Genomic DNA, 23,257 nt, shown 5'->3' on the forward strand with positions numbered 1-23,257 from the left:
GCTGGGCGTACTTGGCTGCCTTGGACTTTGACTTTTGTTGACTTCCATTGGCTGTTGACTTTTGTCCAAGTTTGACTTTTAGTCAAACTTGAGGATTTTGGGGTTATTGATTAAGATTCTATTTGGTTCTGGTGTTAGTGGATTCGCAGGTGGAAGTAGTGCAGAAAAGGGATTGTATCGCAGTGTTCCAGAGTTGTTTGTTTCAGGTGACTCTTCCTCATTATACTTGTAGGTCGAAGGCACCAAGGCCAGCCCACCGGGTTTTGTATCATGGTATGTAGGAAGTTGCTATGCTGTATTGATTTGTTAGATCTGTATTTTGGTATATAGGATGTTACTTGGCGGTGGTGATTTCTTAGATATGTATCTTAGTATATAGGATGTTTCTATGATATGATGATATGTTAGATCTGTATCGTGATATATAGGATGTTGCTATGACGTAATAATTTGTAGATATGTATGACAACCTATACTTGTTGGATATTGATTGTTATGGTATATGTTGATGTGGTATGACCGGTTGTGGTTGAGGCGATCCTGCTTTATGTTGAAGACCAAGATACCCAGGGCAGTCCAGATAGACTGAAGGCCTGCGAGGCGGTCCATCAGGCCGAAGGCCTGGAGAGCGTTCAAAATAGAGTGTAGGCCCGGTACGGCGGTCCAATCATGTTGAACGCTCTGAGAGTGGTCCAAATAGCCTGTAGGACTTGTGCAACGGTCCAATCAGGTTGAAGGCTCATGTATGCATGTGGTTATTTGTATGGTTGTGTGTGATACTTTGGGGGAACTCACTAAGCTTTATAATATGATTTAAGTTTATGTTTTAGGTACTTCAAGTGACCGGGAGAAAGCAAAAGCGTGATCGTGCACATCCTACTAGTTTTATGACATTTGATTTGGACACTCTGATATATGATTTCCACTTTTGAGAAAAATGTTTTTTAAACAATTATAGTTTTGTTTGATTGAAAAAAAAATCATCTTGATCTTTGGGATGTTACAATCTTCTTTCAGATGATATTTCACAAGGAGCTTAGGTACAACCCACTTCAATTACTCTAAAACTATGTATATTTGGTGTTTGAGGAATTGTTTTAAAGAAAAGGGTTCACATAAGTGTTTGCTTTCGTATCAAATTGGGTTTCTTCTTGACTCTTTTAGTTGTTTCTGATAGGGTAGGCTATAGGGGGTATAATGGGAATATTCTATTGTGTGATGGTATATGTTGATTTTTGTGTTGGTATTTTTGTTTTTGTTATGAGTGTTTTTAATTATTAAATGTGTTTGGTGTAGTTTGTAGTTAGAGTTCATGTTGCAAAACCAGGTAAAGAAGATGGTGATCCTGTTAGGGGTGTAGGTTGCTGCATCTTTCGCCTAGAAGAAACACTATACAAGCTTTGGGGTGGGGATCCCATTGGTTTTCCTTTTATTAGCCTCACTCCATGGAGAAACAATATGAAAGGTTGAATAAGGTACTAAAAAGGCTACACGTCTCTATTTTGATGCCACTATGTGTGTATGTCTGTTTGGTGGTTTCTTTCATTTTTTCATAACTGGAAATGGCATAATAATTTGCAATCATTTCACATGCGCTTCGTGTACAAGAAAATATGACAATACGTCTGATTTATTTATTTATTTATTTTTTTTTTAATTGCATCAAAAAATTGGGTGTTTTACTTTTGCTCAGGATACACAAAAACCCAGTGAGGGGTTACTTAATGAGAAAGCAAGCACCGGTTCCTCTTAATGAATTCGCTGCACATAAGACTCATTGGGAAGCCATTCATGCTCAACTTCCTATCGTGACTGTTATGTTAGATCAATTCTTCATATGCTTTCGACTGTTTTTTGCAGAAGTTTAGGTGATTTTAGTAGAATTATTTCGTATGCTTAGTTTATTGTAGCTAATTTCATCCATATGCGATCGGTACAACCCTAATTTACCTTTTTTGTCTTTTAAGGGAATCCAATTATGGAGCCAAGAAACTATGGATCGTGATACTTTGTCGGGCATCACTGTGGTACGTATCCAATAAAAGTTGTCACAATCATTAGTAGGAAGATTACAACTCTAAGACACCAAAAAATTCCCTAGGATTTTTACTTATTTGTTTTTGCAGGATTTGTTGAATAATGAATAGGATGGAAAGACATTGTATAGTGAACTAGAAGTTGCGGAGGGAATGAATTTGGACAGAGGATATATATCTCCAAATTTCAACACAAATACAAAGCATCATAAATGTTTAAGTGCGTGTGATATCTATTCAGTTTCAAGAAAAAATGAATATTTTTTAAGGAAAACTCATAAATATATTCTTGAATCAGATTGAAACTTGCTAAATTATTGATAATTGATAGGAATTAGAGGACCCCGTTTATTCTAATCCACGACAGCAAGATATCAACATTAGTTTTATAATTGAAGTGTTAGAGTTACCACTTAAGGTAAAGTGTCCCAAATGTGTTTAAAATTATTATTTTGTTTTGAGATATGTTATGCGATTATATATTGAGTTTTTTATTCTACTCCAAAACAAAAACCATTACTAATTGTTATTCAAGACGTGGGGAGCGAAGCATTTTCTACCTTGATTCTCAAGCTTCACGTTGCTATTAAGGTTTTTATTGTTATTAAAATAAATATTTGTTCTTTGTTTATGCAACTAATTGTTTTTTTTAATATGGTTGTGCCATTAAAGCTCCTAGATTTGGTGAGAACAGAAAGGCAAACCTGTAGTTAACTTGTTTGATTATGCATCCTTCTGTTGAATGCATTCAATGTACTGAACATGCTTTTTTACATGTTTCTACTCTTTCAGGATTAAAAGTGTCCACTTGTGAGATGTTACTTTGGTAACTGGTCAAATAATTGACTCAAGTATCAGCTTTACTCCACTAATAGTATACGTAGTTTTATGGTATTGTGGTAATTGGTCAAATAATTTACTCAAATATCAGCTTTACACCATTTACAAAATCAAAGTAATTTTTCCTGTATTAAGTCGAAAGGAAGCCTTTTATATGTCTATTATTGGATCCTAAAAAAAGTATAATTAAATTCCTATTTTTGTATATGCCAAAAGGGAGATTGGATGATCATTTTTCAGATGCATGTTTGATTAAATTGCTTTTTTCTCAAAAATGGGAGGAGTGGAAGGAATTGAGGTGCTAGAAACCTAACCTTCTGCGACGGAATTAGCGACGGAACCATTATGTAGCTAATTAGCGTATGTTTTCCGAGGGATCAACTACGGATTTCACAAAATCCTTCAACTCAATTAATTTTAGAAATTTAGTGATGGGTTATCGAGGGCTTAACGACGGATTTATCTAACTTTTTTCGACAAAAAGAAATCAATTGCTAATCTGTCGCAAGCTAAAGATTTTTAGCTAGGGAACAGCGACAGATTTCTTAAAAACATGAGTTTTTTATTGGGCCTTGCCAATCGATCACTGAAAGGCAACAGTTTTTTTTTTTTTTTTTTTTTTTTTTTTTTTTTTTTTCATTCCGTTGTCTTTTCTTTTTACGTTCACTCATTTTAATTTCATTCCGTCCGAAAAAGCCCTAAACACAATTTCATCCCAAAGCCCTAAATTGCAATGCATTGACTCAATTCCATCCTCCGCCATGGAAATTATCTCCACCACTATCCACCTACATCGCCTCTCTTACCTGTATCGCCTCTTACTGAAGTTTACTTGAAGCAACGACAAAGAACATCCGTGTGGCTTTCCTCTCAGTTTGTCTCCCTTTCTCGTTGACTCGTGGTTTACTGCCAACCCCTTTTGATCTGTTGGTTGCTAGAAAACTATGGTGGTTATCCCATTCAAGCTCTTATTCTTACAAATCTAATTAACTTTGAGGTAATTTTGAAGTTTCGTGGATGAATTGCATAATTTTAGGTCATTGTAATGTGTTATATGTTTTAGATGATAGTACTAGCCGTGAATTGATGTTACAATCGATAAAATTTGATTAACTTTGAGGTAATTTTGGATGAAATTTCTATGAATATAATTTGGGTGCCGCAGAAGAAGGTGTCACTTCCTGAAAGTATAAAAGTCTATCCCTTTCAATTGAAGTCTTAATTCTATCGATTAAAATAATAATGTTATATAGCCTAACACTTTATATGATTAGATATTTGGTTGTCTCATCGAGGATTGTATTTTTGCTAATATTTAATGACTTGATTCTTAAGTATTTTAATAGTTTTTTATCCTATCTGATGGATTTTATTGTTTGTTCTACCTTTATAGACTCTCTTACATTGCTTTTCAAGGATTTAGATGTTTAAAATCAAGCTTGTGTTTATTTGGTTTATACACGGTGTTTATGGATTTTGGTTTCATATTCTCTTCAAAATATGTACAACTTTTTTAATCTAACAATTGATTACTTTTAGCTGCTACTGAGTATCAAAAAATGAAGTTTTCAGTATATGAACAATATATGTGGATTGAAGTCTCATTGTTCTTCTACTTGTTTTTCCAAATATTGTTCTTTATAGTCTTTTGAATTATGTTTTGAGTACTTTTAGTTACACAAGGCATTTGTTTCTATACAAGTCTTTTGTAGCTTAATTTTTGAAAACTATCTTTCATTCTGTAAATGTTTTTGACTTTTATCAACAACAGGTCCAACTTGACAGTTGCCCTTCATATAAGATTAAGAGAAAACTTGAAAAGGGAGGTTTTGGGCAGGTATGTCTCTGTCTCTTTACTTTTTTTTGTAGCTTAACCACTTTAACAAGTGTAACTTGTATATCTGTATCTAATTTTCTGTCTTCTTCAATCATTCATTAGCTTTGAGCTATTAATCTTCAACCTTGGTCACTCTTTTTGTAGTTGGAACTATATTTGAGAGGAATGCACATTAGAATCTGCAAATCATGGTTGACATAGCTGCAACTACATCTTTGTTTCCGATTTCTTCCTCACAACTACCTGATTGGAGCATGCTACTTGCTTCTACCACAACCATTTTCTTGGTTGCTGAGAAGCAATGGATGATGCTAGATTGGAAAACTAAAAGCCCTGACATGCTTTCAGATCTTGATCCTTTTGGTTTTGGTAGAATGGTTGAACATGAGTTTGTTTTTCGTCAAAGCTTTTCTATTAGATCTTATGAAACAGGGGCTGATCGAACTGCACCATGTCACACCCCAAAACCGGAACGGCGGAAACGTTCTGGGGTGGATGACGTCATGTCAAGTATCACAACACATGCATTAGAGTAATCAAAGTACAACAAAACATTGCATTAATAGTAATAGTTTTACATGGTTTTCATTACAATACATCACAATAATACAAGTAAATATAATAAATACAACATGGTACTAAGCTATCTTCATCAACAGCTCCGGGGATGTACCTGTCTAATGCTGACCTAAGAATACAAGTTATTTGAAAAGCGAGTATCAACATTTTTACAAATGCTGGTGAGTTCATAAGTATTTAGTGTCATTTTAGTCAAATAACTTTAATAAAAGTGGTAATTTTAGGGTATCCATTTCATTAGTGCCTTTTCGAGAAAATCCTATATTTTCTTTACTAAAAGCAGTCTTCTACCAAGACTGGACGGATTATGTGGTAAAAAGTAGTTTCCCCTTAATCGCTATCATTATCAAAATACTTAATTTGATCATTAAAGAAAGCAAGAGAAAATCAGGGAAATAACATATGTCTCAGCAGTGAGGACTGATGACTAAGGCAAAAAGGAATCATAGACTCCAGGAGAGTATCGAACGAACGACACGCCTGGCTCAATCTAACTAAAGGAGATATAGACCCCAAACGGTACCAAATGAAAGATACAGCTAGTAAGGTCTAAAACAAAGAATACAGACCGCAGGCAGTATCAAATGAAAGATACGGCTAGCAAGGTCTAAAACAAAGAATACTGACCGCAGACAATATCAAATGAAAGATACAACTAGCAAGGTCTAAAACAGAGAATAAAGACCGCAGACAGTATCAAATGAAAGATACAACTATCAAGGTCTAAAACAGAGAATACAGACTGCAGACAGTATCAAATGAAAGGTACAGCTAGCAAGGTCTAAAAACAGTGTGACTCTGAAAATGGGTTCCCAGCATACAGTGTAAATTGCTGGTATAATACCGTTACCTTAAGGCCATGAATTATAAGGCAACCTGGGATACTCGTAACCATACTAACCGACACTAGAGTACCTGACGCCCTACAAGCGTCTATAAATTATGATATTTGTCACCCCTTGGCTTGGTGGGCCGTGGACTGTAGCTAGCAGTCAGGGTGCGGGGGTGTCAATCCCGTATAGATCTATACACACAATGTCCGCTCTCTCTACACGAGACTCTGGTTACCAACTAGACAACGGAGAAGGTCGTGTCCCGAAGATGCATCCCAAATAGTGGGTAGTGGGTTTCATATGTAAGTGTTGAACTAGGGGTAGAGACTCATAACTGGACTGACTAGAGTAAACCTATATGTCTATGCTCGCATACATACATACAACTAATGAATCAAACGGCCTTCGGATGGCCATCTGATCCCACCAGACCACATCTCAACGAAGAAAAGGAAATAGGGAGGACAAGCCTTCCTGAGTCCTTCAATCATTATTTATATGTACCTATACAGGTACGGATATACATCTAACTACGACTGAGGGTGTAACAATTGGAAACGCATCGTGATGTATAACGTACAATGTGAGCGAATAGTGTGGAATAACCAAATCGTACAGTGTAAACAAACAGTGTGGGATAATCGAATCGTGAAGTATAAGCGTTACCAAATATAAGCGTATTCCACAGTGTAGACGTTATCAAGTAGGAGTTTAAACTAAGTAAAAGCGAAGTAGCGGCATCTAACAAGCAAGAGTATACGACATGAAAGAGAACTTTGATGAAGCCTTGGAAAAACCTTTATACTTAAGAAAGTCACAACTTAGTATTCTTTAGTAAATTAAGTTTGAAAACCTTTCATAAACCAGTTTAAAAAGAACTTTGATAAAACAATATAAGTAAGAGTTATGAACAAATGAAAACATTTTAGAAAACCATTTATAGTATCCTACTCGATAAAACAGTTTACAGTGTGGTAAATTCTTGTGCATGCGGGTTATCAATCACATGTGATTGATATGATAACTGGCATGTTTAACTTGTATTCCCCCCTATTAAAACATGTAAAAACATTTAAAAGGTTCATTCAGGGGTATGAACTCACCTGGTGTAGGTGGATCCGACGAAGGTGTCGGTTGGGTGTCCGGTGTCAAGTAAGGACTTGGACACACTTAGAGACCTATTTAACATATGATAACATATGTTCACATACAATTAGTATATTTAATGCTAATTAAACAAATATACGCACTCTAAGGAGCGGAAAACACTTTGGTTAAGTGTTTGGGGTGTCCCAGGTAACATTTAAGGGCTCAAATGGCTTAGGAATGGAGTTTACTCTTCAAGAGTAAACTCACCCTATGGTGTTTACGGCCCAGGGACAACTCCCCATGAGTTTACGGCCATAAACTCATGGTGAGAGTGTTCTAGGATGTTTAAAGGCTTAATATCGATTGTGGAATTTTGCTAGGTCCAAATCTAAATTGTATCAGTGGATTTAATGCATTTAAAGGGATCAAATGGGAGTTTACGGCCCATGAACCACCCCTATGGGAGTTCACGGCTATGAACTCCTATACTCTTGGTTTTATGGAAGTTTAAGGTCCTTAAATGATAGAGGGTAAACTCCTAAGCATTTTTCCAAGTCAAATGGGGAGTTTAGGGAACCATTTAACCCCTTTATAGGAGTTTACGGCCTAGATACCCTTCCATGAGGGGTTTACGGCCGTGAACTCCTTATAGAGTTGTTTTAATTGAGTTTAAGGCCCCTAGCTTGTTGGTGATTGATTCTAGAATTTAATCCAAGGCCATTGGTGTGTTTAAGGGCATTTTTAACACACAAATATGAGTTTACTCCCCATGAAGAGGAGTTTACGGCCCAAGCATGTTCTTGGGCAGTCAACTCAAGTTTACTCTCCAAAAACTCGATCCAAGGTGTTCTAAGTTCGAATATGTAAGCCTAAAAGTCATATCTATGCCTTAGGGGCAATTTGGAGGGGTTTTGGGGCTTAAAAACCCCTTTAATTGGTGTTCACGGTCCAAGAGAGTTCTTGGGCCGTAAACTCATCATTTTGTCCCTATTTTATGTTTTAAACTCGAATTTGCAGGCTAGATAAGCTATATAACAAGTGAGGATAGTTTACCTACTCGTTTGGGGCTCGAAACGGATGATTTTTGGCTCGGGAAAAAGTTGTAGAGAGAGAGTATAGAGAGAGAGTGAAAAAGGTTGAAATGAAGATTATTCTCTTTTATATAGGGGTTGGAGTTGGGGCTCAGTGGAATTCTACCCCATACTGCCGTTAAACAGGGCTTTTTGGTCGCACCCAATTAAACGGTCAAATTTTGACTTGGTTGTATCTAGAATTTTTTAAGGGCATTTTGTGGGTGTTTCTAATTTGTTTCAACCCTTACCAAGTCATTATAAAAGTCCACATATTATTAACCTCTTCCAAAAGGTTAACCGACAGTTAAATAAAACGAAGCTTTTAACGGAAAAATGTTAAAACTGACGGAATAGATTTCGGGTTGTCACATCATCCCCCCGTTAGAGGGAATGTCATCCCAAAATTCAGGTTTAGGCAAGGAAGTAGGTATGAATAACCGAGTAGAGGAAGGAGGGTATTATTGGGTTTTGAGCAATCTAACACTTCCTAAGTGTGCATGCAACCCTAATAAACCTTGGATCTATGATTTCTTCTAAAATACATGCAAATAATAATTTCCATGATTTCTTCCTAACTAGCATAGCATAAGAATTATGAATCATAAAATGGCTAGTAGAAGTACATAACTTTTGATAGTGGTTGATTGCTTGGAGTTTAAGAGCCTAGCACCAATAATGTGAATGCCTCAAATGGAATCAAAAATCACCACAATCTTTGGAAACTTGAGAGAATAGTATACTTTCTTATGAAATCGGCCACCACTAAGTCTCACACAACTAGAGTCACATTTCTTGCATCATATGCTTCTTTATATAGTGTGCATGGTTAGGGTGAAACCCTAATAATCCATGTCTTTTCCTTTCCAAGGATCCATGGGATAAAAGCTCCATGGATCATCCATGGACTTCCATATTAGCTTAGCCCATTAACAAATGAGTATTAGCGCAAACTATATAAAATATAATAGCCCATAATTTAATCAGTCTTCTTTTTAATATCTAAATTAATTCATAATTAATTTAAGACTAAAAGTAATTAAATAACATGACTTCATATTAATATATTATAACTTATAATATATTAATAAATCGTAAGTATACAATTCTCATAAAATTATCCATAAATCGTTTGGATGAAATGCAACCCAAATGGACCATGCCGGGTCGGGTGAAGGATGTACCAAATAAGTTATGGACTTAAACACCTTATCCAACAGACTCCCACTTGGATAAGTCTAATAACTATATTTGCTTATGTTATTTCAGGAACCAACCAGCAATCGTAGCTCTCGAAAACTCTGTTGAACTATGAAGCGCCATTTTAGATAAGTGATCATATAATCCTCTGTTCTCATGATGTCAGCGGGACAAATACATGGAACAACGTCGTACTTATTGTCCAGCAGTTTGTTTCCCGATTTTCGATTTGTTTGACAAAGAACTTAATCGAACACATCAATTTAGTTCTGACCGGCCGGTACATAGGTCACAACAAAATCATCGAGGGGCCCAGATATCGCTTCTATTTCTAGAAGGAACAGATAAACTTCGACTCATATGCTTGTTCTACTACTTGTTGAATTGTACACAAAGGCACATTTTATAACATCAAGTTACTGATGCGTTTACGTGCAATCAATGCACAACCAACTCATAGGTAACAACTCATATCTCTAGGTTTGAAGATTTATATGATATTACCATCTCACGATCACTTGAGATAAATTCCATGAAGTGATACAAGTGAGCATGGGTTTATTCCAACACTCATAACTTATGAGCACTCATGAATGTTGTAGCAACCATTGCTATGACTAAACCCATTTAGCCATCTACAAACTCGATTCATGACAGTCTTGATTCATACCTACATCCAACATATGAACGACTGTGGAGTGTTTAAATAACTTAGTCATTTGGAAAGAATAACCTAGCTATTTTGGAAGTCAAAACATGCAAAGTGAAACACAATAATAATCGAATCCAATATGGTCTGAGAACCCTTTTGAATATAAATAGAACCACCTTTTATTTATCACCATATTGATTACACATTATTCATTGTATAATGTTTCAAACAATCAACTTAAGACTTGAATAAAAAACAACAGTCGTCCCATGCTCCTAGCATGTACACTTTGTTTTTCTAAACAATAGTTATGTCATACTCCAAGTATGCACACTATGTTTGTCTATGATCCTTACATTGTGATGTAGATCAACTGAACATGATTCCAATGATACTCATTTCACAATCCCAAATCCTTATTGTAAATGTGATAATCCCCGATTCCTATCATTTACCAAAAAATCTGTTAATTTTTAAACTTTTATGCAATGTTCCTCTTGTAATGATTATTCACAAAGTCACAAAAACCTTGTCACCAGTCATTATAGAGTATTCCAAAGAAGGCCAACTTCTATGGAACGGAAGTATCATATTCAAAGTACATTGCTTTAAACATCCTTCTTGCATTAACGTTTTCTAATCTTACATAGATTGAATAACTTCCACCTATGGAGACATTTCCATAGTCCCATTTTGACTATCACTTCCGAACAAGAGTTACTTCTTTTCAGAACATGTCAATATGGTCCTTTCCGACAACTTACATCATACTTCCAACTTTCCCTGAGCCACCAATCTTTGGCGAACCTCAGATTCGTCCTCGACAATTGCTTAATCACTTTAGTCATATCCAGTTCTAGACTTTTCCCTTCTCAATGCCTTAAACATTTGGAAAATTTAGAAAAGATGAATATTATAGCACATACAATCGATCCTATATCCGAAGCATATGGAACACGATTCATGATGTTTGACATAAAGACATGATACTAGACCAGTCTTTTGCTACAATATTTTTTTATTTTCCATGTTTTCAAAATTTAACTATCAAGAGGGATGCCGTAATCATTATCGAATTTTGAAAACGCAATATATATAGAATTTCTTCAAGTTGAACCATTCCAACATAAAATTCATATATATATATATATATTCTTGATTAAAGATGATTAAAATCTCAATCTAAGCTTTAGAATTGAAATGAAGTATAATTTCCTCTCCCTTAATTATAGCAAAACAACTTTTCAACCCATGCAACTTCACGAATTGAAACTTTGTTTTCTATAATTAATATTGCTAACTTGCAACACTAAACGTAATAATCATGGTCCCACTAACATGATGATTATCAGCATAACACTTATGCTCCCACTAGCTCTGACATATTTCCATAAATCTGTTGGACTTCTAAAATTTAGATTCATACACCCTTTCTTAGATAGCTCACATGTGTGTCTAAACAATTTTCAGAATTATGAAAAGGGATACCGTAATCGTAGTCGTAATTGTTTAGACTGTTGCCATTTCTCACAAGTCCATGTTAGTGTGCCGGTGAACCACACATGCTCCACTAACGACTTTTGAAAATGAAAATAACACAATTGATATCTACGTAAAATTTACTTAGTGAAAGCGTTTCCTCACTATCATTTTCATGAATCGGAGAGAAACCTTATGACACTTAGATTTTATAGTGTATGAGTTCCTATCCATGTGAATTTGTTAAAACCATAATCACAAGATAAGGTTAGTGACAAATTCAGCCTTACATGGATTAAACTTGTTCAATCTTAGTTTCTTGTCACCTTGGTAGCACAAGGCCCGCCAATGCTTCCAAGTTGAAGTTTGATAACTCACATGCAAATTCAACTTATTTGAAGTAGGTACAGTAATAAGAATTATGTCAACACGATAGGTTGCAAACCTTAAGTCGTGTGCTAGTGATAAATTACAGGTTTTACTCTTGATTAAATCTTGAAACTCTTTCAGGATCTTTAAGGCTCCCACTGTCCCCTTGACATATAAATTTCCCCAGTCAAGAACCATTCCTTGACAAAACAAATATTCAAGGGATAGTGCGGATTCTTATCAAGACTAACACTTCACACAATTGGTCTTAGTTGGTCTTTGTCTCATCCAAGACATCACAACTTACCAATCTCAAATGTCGAAGAGTAGAAAACATTTTACTCTTACATTTGACTAGTGTTAATAAATCTTCCTTTATGTCACTCAAGGTTACAATCTTGGTGTATGACTTTAAGAATTGTTTTGGAACAAAGTATGACTCATCTTCTTGATTTTAACCAATCCAACAGTTCATGACCTCTCTTCTCATCCATAACAATGCACTAAGACGTCCTTAGAGTATGAATTTGTGATATGGTTTCATAATCATTAAGATGATCATGAAATATGATACTAAAGTACTCTCCCATCCTTTCAGATTTGGGAAACTTTTATCTTTCTGCCTAAGTTGATTCTTCTCATTTGTTTTGTCATACATTGTATCCTTTCCAATGTTACAGAATTATACTTAACCTTATAAGTATAATCATATTTACTAATCTTTAGCAAATCATGACAAATCAATCTTTGTGGTGGACCTTGACCAGCGCACACCTAGTGTACCTAATTCCTTAGTCCTTCAATTGACTCACATATACATATGATCAAAGAATTAGTCTTAATTTTCAAATATGAAAATTCTCATTCATCATACAATACAACTTGTATGATTCCAAGTTTCTATCCAATTGAAACTTGGGTGATGAAAAACTTTCTTCATTTGGTAAATTCAGACACTACGACAAATGAAAGAATCAAATCCACTTTCCAATATTGCTAATACTGGAAACATATAAGCAACCATTTTCCACAGATGCCATTGTAAGGATATTTTTAAAATAAATAAAATTAAAACCCTCTTTTTCTTTTATTTTGAAACTTTGCGGAAAAACTTATCCTTACAATCCACATGAAAACCTTGTTGTTATCTATTCATAAGCAATATATTATAACTCTTAAGCAACAACTCAATGTTCTGATTACCAAACCATGCGATCGAAACCCACCTTTGCAATAAGAATCAACATATACTTACTTTAAGCTTCCTATCTTTTCTTTGATTCTTAAAAACATCAACATGTGACCCATTCACATTATGTAATAAGAATCTCCAAATATAAACTTAATAGAGTTAGTAAGTGGACTTTAACTGAAGTAGAGTCAAACTTTTTGACTTGATCAATCTTATGATCTTTCAGGTAAATATCGTAGCTTCACAATCAGTGTCCCTACCTTTGGCAATAAAACATATAGACCCTTTGGTAATGGCACATGACACTATCTCAGACTTAGCATTTCTCTTTACCATTTGGTCAACCGAGTTGACTATGGCCGATCCCTTTCCATTGGGAAGAGAAATGCTTTTCTAGATATCCAATGCTACCATTGCCAATGTCCATTTAAGATTTGGGAAGTTGATCTTCTAATAAAATTTTCTTTACTAGTGTTCCAAATCATTCCTGATTCCGCAGCACAAAGCAAATAGATAAGATCATTAAGGCTCGTGTCATAGTCTGTCTCATAGTAGTCGCAAAGAGACTCACTATGTTACTAAGAAAGTGATTGAACATCCAACCTTCACGAGACTTTGACACCTAACTCTCCCGGCTTGTCAATATGTGACTTTATCTCCAAGATGTGAGCACACATAGACTATGCTTACCAATAGGTATTGAGTGACTTTAAACTTATCAAGAACTTGTAGGTGAGGGAGAATAATTGGAGGAGGTGGAGGAAGTGAAGCATGATGTTGAGGGACACCATCTTCAAGAGATTTGGGAAGATCATAGTTGTCTGAACTAGACATCTATAATGGGAGAAAATCAAGTTAGTTGATTCAAAATCCTTAATATAACACCCAATATGAAATATTAAGGCTAGGACCCAACACAATATTTTATAACTTGGAAGAGGGATGCCGTAATCCAAGCTATAGAATATTTGAAGGTAGGCAAATGGCGATTCACCAATTTCCACCATGAAAAACGAAATAATTTAATAGGTTTTAATTGGATTTGAAATTCCTAGATCTTTTGAGATTCATTGAACTTTTCAATGGCATGTTTCAATCTCAAGTGTTCCCTCTCAAATTTTGTGACTAGGATGCCGAGGATCACAAAACAAGGTGTGAATAACCATACCAATTCACTTGGTACCCTTAATATTATCACCTAATCAATGTGCCGGTTAACCACACACTCTCCATTGATCTATGACAAATATTAAGTCACCCTTCGTGATCCTTACTAGTCCAAGTTAGTGTGCCAGTTAACCACACACGCTCCACCGACGACTTGGTAAGGTACAAAGTGTGAATTCCATGGGCTAGCACCAAATTCACATTTTTCCTAAAGTAACTAAGATTGGGAATTAAATAAAATATATTTATTTACTTTATAATAATCATTATACTTTTAATGAGAATTTAAAGTCATTATCCTACCCGTTCGGCTAACGACCCTCCACCGATCAAGCAAGCGGTGGGTGAGAGTGGAAACCCATTAAGTTTCCATTTTATAGGCAACAACCTTATACCCACTTTATAGACCGGTTTCGTGAATGAGGCCTACTAACGGTAAAACGACTTGTTCTTATGCATATATATAATAATTAACCATTAATCTTATAATAGTATAAGGGTAGAATTTTAACTTTTAAAACTTCTAGGGTATGGAATTAAAGTTTGTGTGAGACTTTACAAATTCCAAAACTTGAGGGCAAGTTTTGAACATTCATAAACTTTTGGATATTCATAACTTATGAGTTTTAAGTAACTGTTTAATACTTTTAATGAAGAGTCTCTTGGAAATCCATAACTTGAGGACAAGTTATGAAGTCCATAAAAGCATTTATTAGAAAAACTCTTCAAAAGTGTAACTTATGACTTCTTAAAAAAACATTTAAAAGACAAACCTTTTGGAATTCCATAACTTGAGGAGAAATTATGAATTCCATTAAAACACATTAAGATCAATAATTAACTGACAAACAATTTGCAAATAATTCCTATGATCTAACAAAACTCATATGAACATGAACATCCACATCAACAATTTCAAGAATCATATGGACACATATAAACTTGAAATTTTGATTATAACTTTGAAATTGGTCCACCATCATCATTACCACATCAAAAACAGGTTTTATGAGTCCAAAACAGTTTAAGGTAATGATTCTAGACCAATTCCAACACCAAAACTCGAAAATCTGCACTCAGGCCTGCCAACTCGTCGAGTGCATGAACTAACTCGGCGAGTTGGTTGAATCTACACATGGACTCAGCGAGTACCATGAATGGACTCGGTGAGTCTGCTGTGCAGAATGCAGTTTTTCGACATTTTTCAGCAATTTGCATCAAGTATTCAAGAAAACAAGCCTAGGCTCTGATACCACTGTTGGGTTTTGAGCAATCTAACACTTCCTAAGTGTGCATGCAACCCTAATAAACCTTGGATCTATGTTTTCTTCTAAAATACATGCAAATAATATTTTCCAAGATTTCTTCCTAACTAGCATAGCATAAGAATTATGAATCATAAAATGGCTAGTAGAAGTACATACCTTTTGATAGTGGTTGATTGCTTGGAGTTTGAGAGCCTAGCACCAATAATGTGAATGCCTCAAATGGAATCACAAATCACCACAAACTTTGGAAACTTGAGAGAATAGTATACTTTCTTATGAAATCGGGCACCACTAAGTCTCACACAACTAGAGTCACATTTCTTGCATCATATGCTTCATTATATAGTGTGCATGGTTAGGGTGAAAGCCTAATAACCCATATCTTTTCCTTTCCAAGGATGCATGGGTTAAAAGCTCCATGGATCATCCATGGACTTCCATATTAGCTTAGTCCATTAACAAATGAGTATTAGCCCACACTATATAAAATATAATAGCCCATAATTTAATCAGTCTTCTTTTTAATCTCTAAATTAATTCATAATTAATTTAAGACTAAAACTAATTAAATAACATGACTTCATATTAATATATTATGACTTATAATATATTAATAAATCGTAAGTATACAATTCTCATAAAATTATCCATAAATCGTTTGGATGAAATGCAACCCAAATGGACCATGCCGGGTCGGGTCAAGTATGTACCAAATAAGTTATGGAGTTAGACACGTTATCCAACAGGTATTTCCTGTTTGGCCTGTCGTCGCACTCCCAAGTGAACTCTGGTCTGTGTTTGTCATTCCAACAGACCTTCACGTACGGGATGCGGACTCCATCTCATGTAGTTAGTGGGTTCCGACTGGTGTACCTACGAGGTTAGGGTTCTCAAAGGTTTCTATCAAGACGAGTGGGGTACGAAAAGTGATGTCGGGTAACACTGATCAAGTCTAGGAGGTGGTTCGATTGGGTGTGAATCTTGTGGAATATCCGAAAGTAGTAGTGGTCTAACGAGGGTTGGACCAAATCTCTGTGAGGATTCTCAGATGGTCGTAAGCTCTCGGATGGGTAGAGCTTTTCAGTACTTAGAACATAGTGTACTTCTATGGCAAGATCATCACTGGCGTGATCACCATTCCGAAGTTCCTAACGTTCTCTCCCGTACTAGTAGTGTAGTCCTTCAACTTGGTTCTTAGGAATCTCGGGTTGTCTTTGGGTTCACGTTTACTGTCAATAGGCTTTTAGAAACTTTCTAGATCATCGGATGGGTTGTGTGTCTATGGTATCCTTTTGCTATAGAGTGTCTATCTCAAGCTCATGCAAAATGAATCTGTACTTCTGATGCTTGGGGTACGGAACCCTTAGGGTCGGGGAGATAGGGTTTCACCGGACAAGTGTTGGACTATCGCGGGAGGTGGTTATACTATTTCTGGGCGAGATAGTATTCGTGGAACACCTACTAGTCCAATTAATCTCTAAGACTTTGGTTTATTCTAGTGCGGAAAGCGCCTGTTCTTGCATAACCTCTCGACTAACACCAAGGCTAGTGTCAAGTCTATAATCTCTTCGGGATCTGGGTCATGAGGCTTAATGCAACTAATTTTGCACCTTGATCAAGTATTCTTGGTTGCGGAGGTTATCCTGTGGTTCTCGGTATTCTAGTGTTCACTTCGGAGAATGAAGTCTATCGTCTACAAGGCGATGACGATTTCCTCGATGCGAGGGGGCGAAGGATCCTAGGCACTACTTGTCTGTAACAGGGTTGACGAAGTGCCTGAGTAGTGCGAGCATCTACTGCAACTACTCTTCTGAAGGTTCTAAGTTTTCTCGGTCTAGCTCAAATCTAGTGAGTATAGGGTTCCATTACTCGGACTTTAATCTCTTTACTAACTGAGGGTGTTAGTTATCATGTGAGCTTAACATGCAGTGGTTCTCTTGACTCTAGCTCCTATTTTATGGAATAGGATGAAGGGTCTTTCTAAGGAATCTGTCAGGTATGCTTCGGGTGGTTATTGTCTTCTGGAGTGCCTGCAGTGTCTTTCGCTTGGGTTTCTATCTGTCTAAGAGGGGTTGGTCAACAGCGCGGGTACCCTTCTCTTGGGTACTTCGGAAGGTTTGAGATAAGAGGGACGACTGACGGATCGCGTTAACTTTTATTATTCTCATTTTGTTTAGGTTCGGAAGAACCTTTATTTGCCGAAAGGGCTATGGAGAAAGTTTTTTTTTTATTTTTTTTTTATTTTACACAGCACTAAGGATTACACATGGCTGAACGAAGTCAAACCATGATCGATAGGGTCGTCGAAGTTGGCATACCTCGACGTGGCATAAAATGAAAATCGATAGAGTCATGCGCCGAACAGACACACCAGTTCTAGGCATCTCGAGTTTTGTCCTGTGTATCACTGCCGCGGACACTTGGATTGATAGAGTCGACGCGGAACTATAGAGTGTTCTAAGTGTTTCTGAGTGGAGTACCTTTTCATGAATGGATTCTCATGAGGCATTTCTGTAATCGCCTAACATATACTAGTCATGTATAATTAAGGTGGGGAGGACTGTTGACTGAGCGACTCCGCCCTAAATCCACAACCAAATGAGGAACAGGAAATGAGGCGGCATTCACTCAGTCTATGTCTATCCATCTTAACTATACATGGCCGTAACGTATATGTTTCGCCATTATAGTTTTACCTGATGAATTTTAAATTTTATAACAGTGCTGCGACTTTCGCTTTAATGGGGAAGAAAATTACATTTGAATTAGCCTTTTATTGTTTTCAGTTTAGTTATCCGAGATCGACAGACATACCAAAATCTACTAGGTTCCTTGATGCTTCTCCTAAGCATTAGAGTTAGACTCCTCCTGTGTCTTTGTCTTTCCATTCGGTTGGGCAGTCCTTCTTGAAGTGTCCCACTTCACCACATAGGTGGCAAACTGTACGGGTCGCCACATTGGTGGTTGATGTAATGAACTCAACCAGGGTTCTGCAGACGCGAGCAGTATGCCCCAACATGTGGCACCTAGCACAATAGAGCTCCTGGCAGAAACCATGATGATGGTAGCTGCGCTTGTTGCAATGGGGAAGATTTCCTAGGTATGGTCTTTTTGAAGTCAGGAGGGAAGGTTTGACAGGGGTATTGGCTGTCTCAGCTCGTTACCCTTCTAAAGATCCTTGAGCCGAGGTACTTCCCTCCTCGATCTTGATCTTTCTTGTAACAGCCCAAAATCCAGGTATTCTTCTGTTGGACATTTCATTTTGATTAAGTTAATGATTTAGGGTTTCATGGTAGGCGAGTACGTTGGGCGTACAAGGTGTACGCTGCGCGTACTCACGCGCCTCATTGGACGCGTTCCTCCTCAGGTACGCGGGGCGTACCCAAGGTTACACCCGACGTAGCTCATTCAGACCCAAACACTAATTTCCTTTGTTGAGGCTATAAAAGGAATGTGTGGCTGGACTTCTCAGCCAGCACCCCTCAGAGAGAAATCCTAAATAGTGTGTGCCATCGTCCTTAAGCCTTTGTGTGTGCATTCTAAGCTTGGTAGTGCCATTTAACGTTTCAAAGAAGAAGAAGAGCTTGTTGGAGAGGCTAGAAGTGGTGCTCAAGTGTAGATCTGAGCTTTGCAAGGGTTAAAGCTTCAATTTCAGGTAAAAAGTCCGGATCTTGACACTTGGTTCTTGTTGTATGCTTTAGATGTCATTTTCTAGGGTTTAAGTCCCAAAGGTGGAGACTTTTATTCAAATGGCCTCCATAAGCTTAGATGCTTCATGTTTCTGATCTATTAGAGTTGTAGACTCATAAAAATGGCATCTTGGACGTGGGTATTGCACCATGCATGATGAGTTTGAATAAAAGGTTGTTAGGTGGTGTTGGAGCCTTTATAGCCATGCCTAGGCTTAAAGGTCTCCACTTTATGGGTTTAGACACACTAAGGGAGTCAGATCTGGAAGTTGGATTAATGACTTAACTGATTAAGACCAGAAAATGGAGGGTGGCTGATTCTGGTGGTTATGCAGGGCGTAACTTCCAGTACGCATCGCGTACTGGGTGGAGATCCCGATCCGGGGGGAGTTGGCGATGTACGCCCTGCTTACATCTAGCGGTACGCCCCGTGTACTCTCATGGTTGACTCTTGTTGACTTTTAGGGTTTTGGTCAACATAAGGACTTTAGGTCAGGGAAGGGTAAAATGGTCTTTTACCCTTTTCAGGAAGGTTGATAAGGTGTAAAGTTTTAGTAGTGGAAGTCTTCGTGTATTAAATGATATTTTTATGCTTAGGCGGGGTTGAGCCTTCGTTGGATTCGGTGATAGCGAGGACACGAGATCTTAGACTTCCCACGAGGTGAGTTTTCTCACTATACTGTACCCGGAAGGGTTTGACTGTGTGATCGGAAGGTCAGATATGCTATGAGATATATGTGTTATGTGTGATAAGTTATTCGTTATGTGTGCCATGTATGATATGCTTGATATCGGCAGGAAGGCATTATATTATGGGCCGGAAGGCGAATATGTTATGGGGCAGAAGGAGTTGTAAAATGGACCGTAAGGTTGACGTAGGTAGGACCGGAAGGTCTACCCAGTCGGGACGGAAGTCCCCTGAGACACATGGACCGGAAGGTCAGGTCCCGGAAAAGCGTATGTGCGTAGGTTGTATTTTGGGGAACTCACTAAGCATTTATGCTTACAGTTGTTGTGTTATGTGTTTCACGTACTAGCGAGGATCGTGGGAAGGCACCGACGTGATCGTACACACACTCGGGGGAAACTATTTTTGTGGTCATTGTTATGTAATCGGTCGTGACAATATTGTTTACATTGGAACCTAAATTATTACTCGATGTTTTTGATGCTTGTAAAAAAAATGAAAAAAATTGGTTTTAAAATTTACATCGTTACAAGTTGGTATCAGAGCCTTGGTTTGAGGGATTCGGGTACACCTTCGGGCGTAACTGAAGTCAAATCGGGGATTTGAGAAAAATTTTAATTAATAAATCAATAAAGTTTGATAAGTGATTTTTGAAACAACCAAAGAAGAGGGAGTGTGTACGGTCAGCCAGCGCCCGAACGGTAAAATCCCCAAAATACTCTTACAATATGTGTTATGAGATATGATATGATATGATACGCATGCTAGTAGACTAGGTATTCATATTAGGACTAGAGTGGCCTGATTTTGTGATGCCTTAGTCTAGGGAAACCTGCTTCTATGAGGTGCTTTGAGAGCGAGTGGGTAACTAGTGCATGGCAAGCATAGAGTACTCAGGATTCGGGGTTTGGGGAGGAGGACTTGGGGTGAATACTGACGCGGTGTAGTTGGTAGTATTGGGCCCGTACTACTAAAGACACCGGGTCAATGGGCAACCCAATTAAGAATCCTTGGGTACCGGAGACTGAGTAGGGCTGCGTTATCGAGTGCGATTATGCTCGATAGAGTCTCTGATATTTTTATGTTGTATTTCAGAGACATCATGGTTGGACCACGTCACAGACCTGGTACGAGTAGCGTGACTGATGAGGAGCTTCGTCAGATGATTCATGAGGAGGTGGCTGCAGCAATCCGGGCTGAGATTCCGGAGATGTTTGGGTCTATTAAGACCACACTGATGGAGACATTTGATGAGGGTACGCCGCGTTGACTGAGGCCGCAGCCGCTGCAGCTACCGCAGCTGTGGCCGCTGCCAGACCACAGGGAGGTGACTCGTTCCTGTTTTGGGAGTTTAGCAACACGAAGCCACCTGAGTTTGACGGGACGCAGGATCCGATCGCTGCCATGAGATGGATTGCTGATATCGAGGGATACTTCTACACTTGTTCGTGACGGCGAACTTCACTCTGGCAGAGGTTTCAGCTGTGACTTGGGAGAGGTTTACTACTATGTTCAGAGACGAGTATGTACCCCCGGTGGAGAGGGAACGGTTGGTTCAGGAGTTCTTAACCCTCAAGCAGGGTAATGATTCTATCACGGTGATTACGCGGAAGTTTCATGAGAGGGCGATGTTCTGCCCCGAGCAGGTGTCCACGGAGCAGGCTCGGATGAGTCGGTATTTGGGTGTGCTGAGGAGGGATATCCGGGAGTTCGTATCAAACTCGTCATATCAGACTTTTGCTGAGCTTCAGGAGAATGCCAGGAAGCGTGAGATCGAGTTGGAGACCCAGGCCAGGGAGGAGGCCGAGTCTCAACGGGTGGATCGGCGGCCGCCTCAGTCTCAGCCGGCAGCGAAGCGGACCAAGTCCGCCGATTCGAGATCCGGAGGTCAGAAGGGCCGCACTTGCGGAAAGTGCGGCAAGGGTCACGAGGGGGCATGTCGATCGGATGCTTGCTACAAGTATGGCAAGGAGGGGCACATTTCTAGGGATTGCCCCAAGGGATTCATGTTTTGCTTTCATTGCAACCAGATCGGCCATCGGAAGGCCGAGTGCCCCCAGCTTCACTAGGGATCTACGCCTGCTGCCAGGGTTACCGAGACTCGACCAGTGAAGGCCGAGGCTCCGAAGGCTCGTGGAAGAGCTTTCCAATTGACTGCGGAGGAGGTCCGCGCGACGCCTGATGTCGTAGCCGGTATGTATTCTTTCATGTATTTACTTTTATGCTAAGATATTGTGCTTATATTATGATATGCGTAGGTACTTTTCTTATGAATTCGGTACCTGCTTTGGTATTATTTGACTCGGGTGCGAGTCGGTCTTTTGTATCGTTGGCTTTTAGCCAGCACATCGGTATCGATTGGGAGGTGATGAGTCGACCCCTGCGAGTTTCGATAGCAGATGAGAAAGCGGTATACTCCACTGATGTGATTCGAGGATGTGTGCTCGAGATTTTTGGGGTCGAGTTCCCTATAGACTTGGTTCCTATAGCTATGGGGGATGTCTGCGTCATCATGGGCATGGACTGGTTGAGTAAGTTTGGGGCAGCCATTGACTGTGAGAGACAGCTGATGACGATTCGAGACCCTAGTGGGGGAGTGCTTACGGTTTTTGGCGAGGGGACCCGGTGTGGGTCGGCGTTTTGTTCGGCTGCCAGGGCAAGGCAGAGTTTGCAGCAGGGCTGCAATGGATTCATAGCATACGTGACGGATACTCAAGTGGCCACGGGGAGGCCCAATTCGGTTGATGATGTTCCTGTTGTATGCGAGTTTTCGGATGTGTTCCCCGAAGAGTTACCAGGTGTGCCTCCGGAAAGGCAAGTGGAGTTCCGTATCGATTTGGTTCCGGGAGCGGCGCCCATCGCCAAGGCGCCTTATCGTGTCGCTCCACCGGAAATGCAGGAGTTATCCTCACAGCTTCAGGAGGTGTTAGGAAAGGGGTTTATTCGACCGAGTAGCTCACCTTGGGGAGCACCGATTTTGTTTGTCAAGAAAAAGGATGGTTCACACCGGATGTGTATCGATTACCGGGATTTGAACAAGTTGACGGTTAAGAACCGGTATCTATTACCTAGGATCGACGATATGTTCGATCAGTTGCAGGGGGCATCTTGGTTCTCCAAGATAGACTTGAGGTCGGGTAATCATCAGATGAGGGTTTGGGATGAAGATATCCAGAAGGCTACTTTCAGAACTCTTTATGGACATTATGAGTTTGTGGTGATGCCTTTTGGGCTCACCAATGCCCCGGCTGCGTTCATGGATCTTATGA

At 38.7% G+C, this 23,257-nt stretch overlaps 1 long non-coding RNA gene and 1 pseudogene across 1 annotated transcript; both read left to right on the forward strand.

Moving 5' to 3' along the window:
- The first annotated feature begins 1,704 nt into the window (after nt 1-1,704).
- Nucleotides 1,705-2,395, forward strand: LOC145008313 (uncharacterized). The gene is made up of 3 exons (XR_013663357.1): nt 1,705-1,868; nt 1,968-2,027; nt 2,127-2,395. It is a non-coding gene; the product is annotated as an uncharacterized LOC145008313 (long non-coding RNA).
- A 2,506-nt stretch (nt 2,396-4,901) lies between these two features.
- Nucleotides 4,902-23,257, forward strand: part of LOC145010297 (palmitoyl-acyl carrier protein thioesterase, chloroplastic-like) — a 31,170-nt pseudogene continuing 12,814 nt past the window's right edge.

Source organism: Lactuca saligna, chromosome 8 (genome assembly GCF_052625555.1).
Source record: "Lactuca saligna cultivar CGN05327 chromosome 8, ASM5262555v1, whole genome shotgun sequence".
In the NCBI taxonomy this organism is placed as follows: domain Eukaryota; kingdom Viridiplantae; phylum Streptophyta; class Magnoliopsida; order Asterales; family Asteraceae; genus Lactuca; species Lactuca saligna.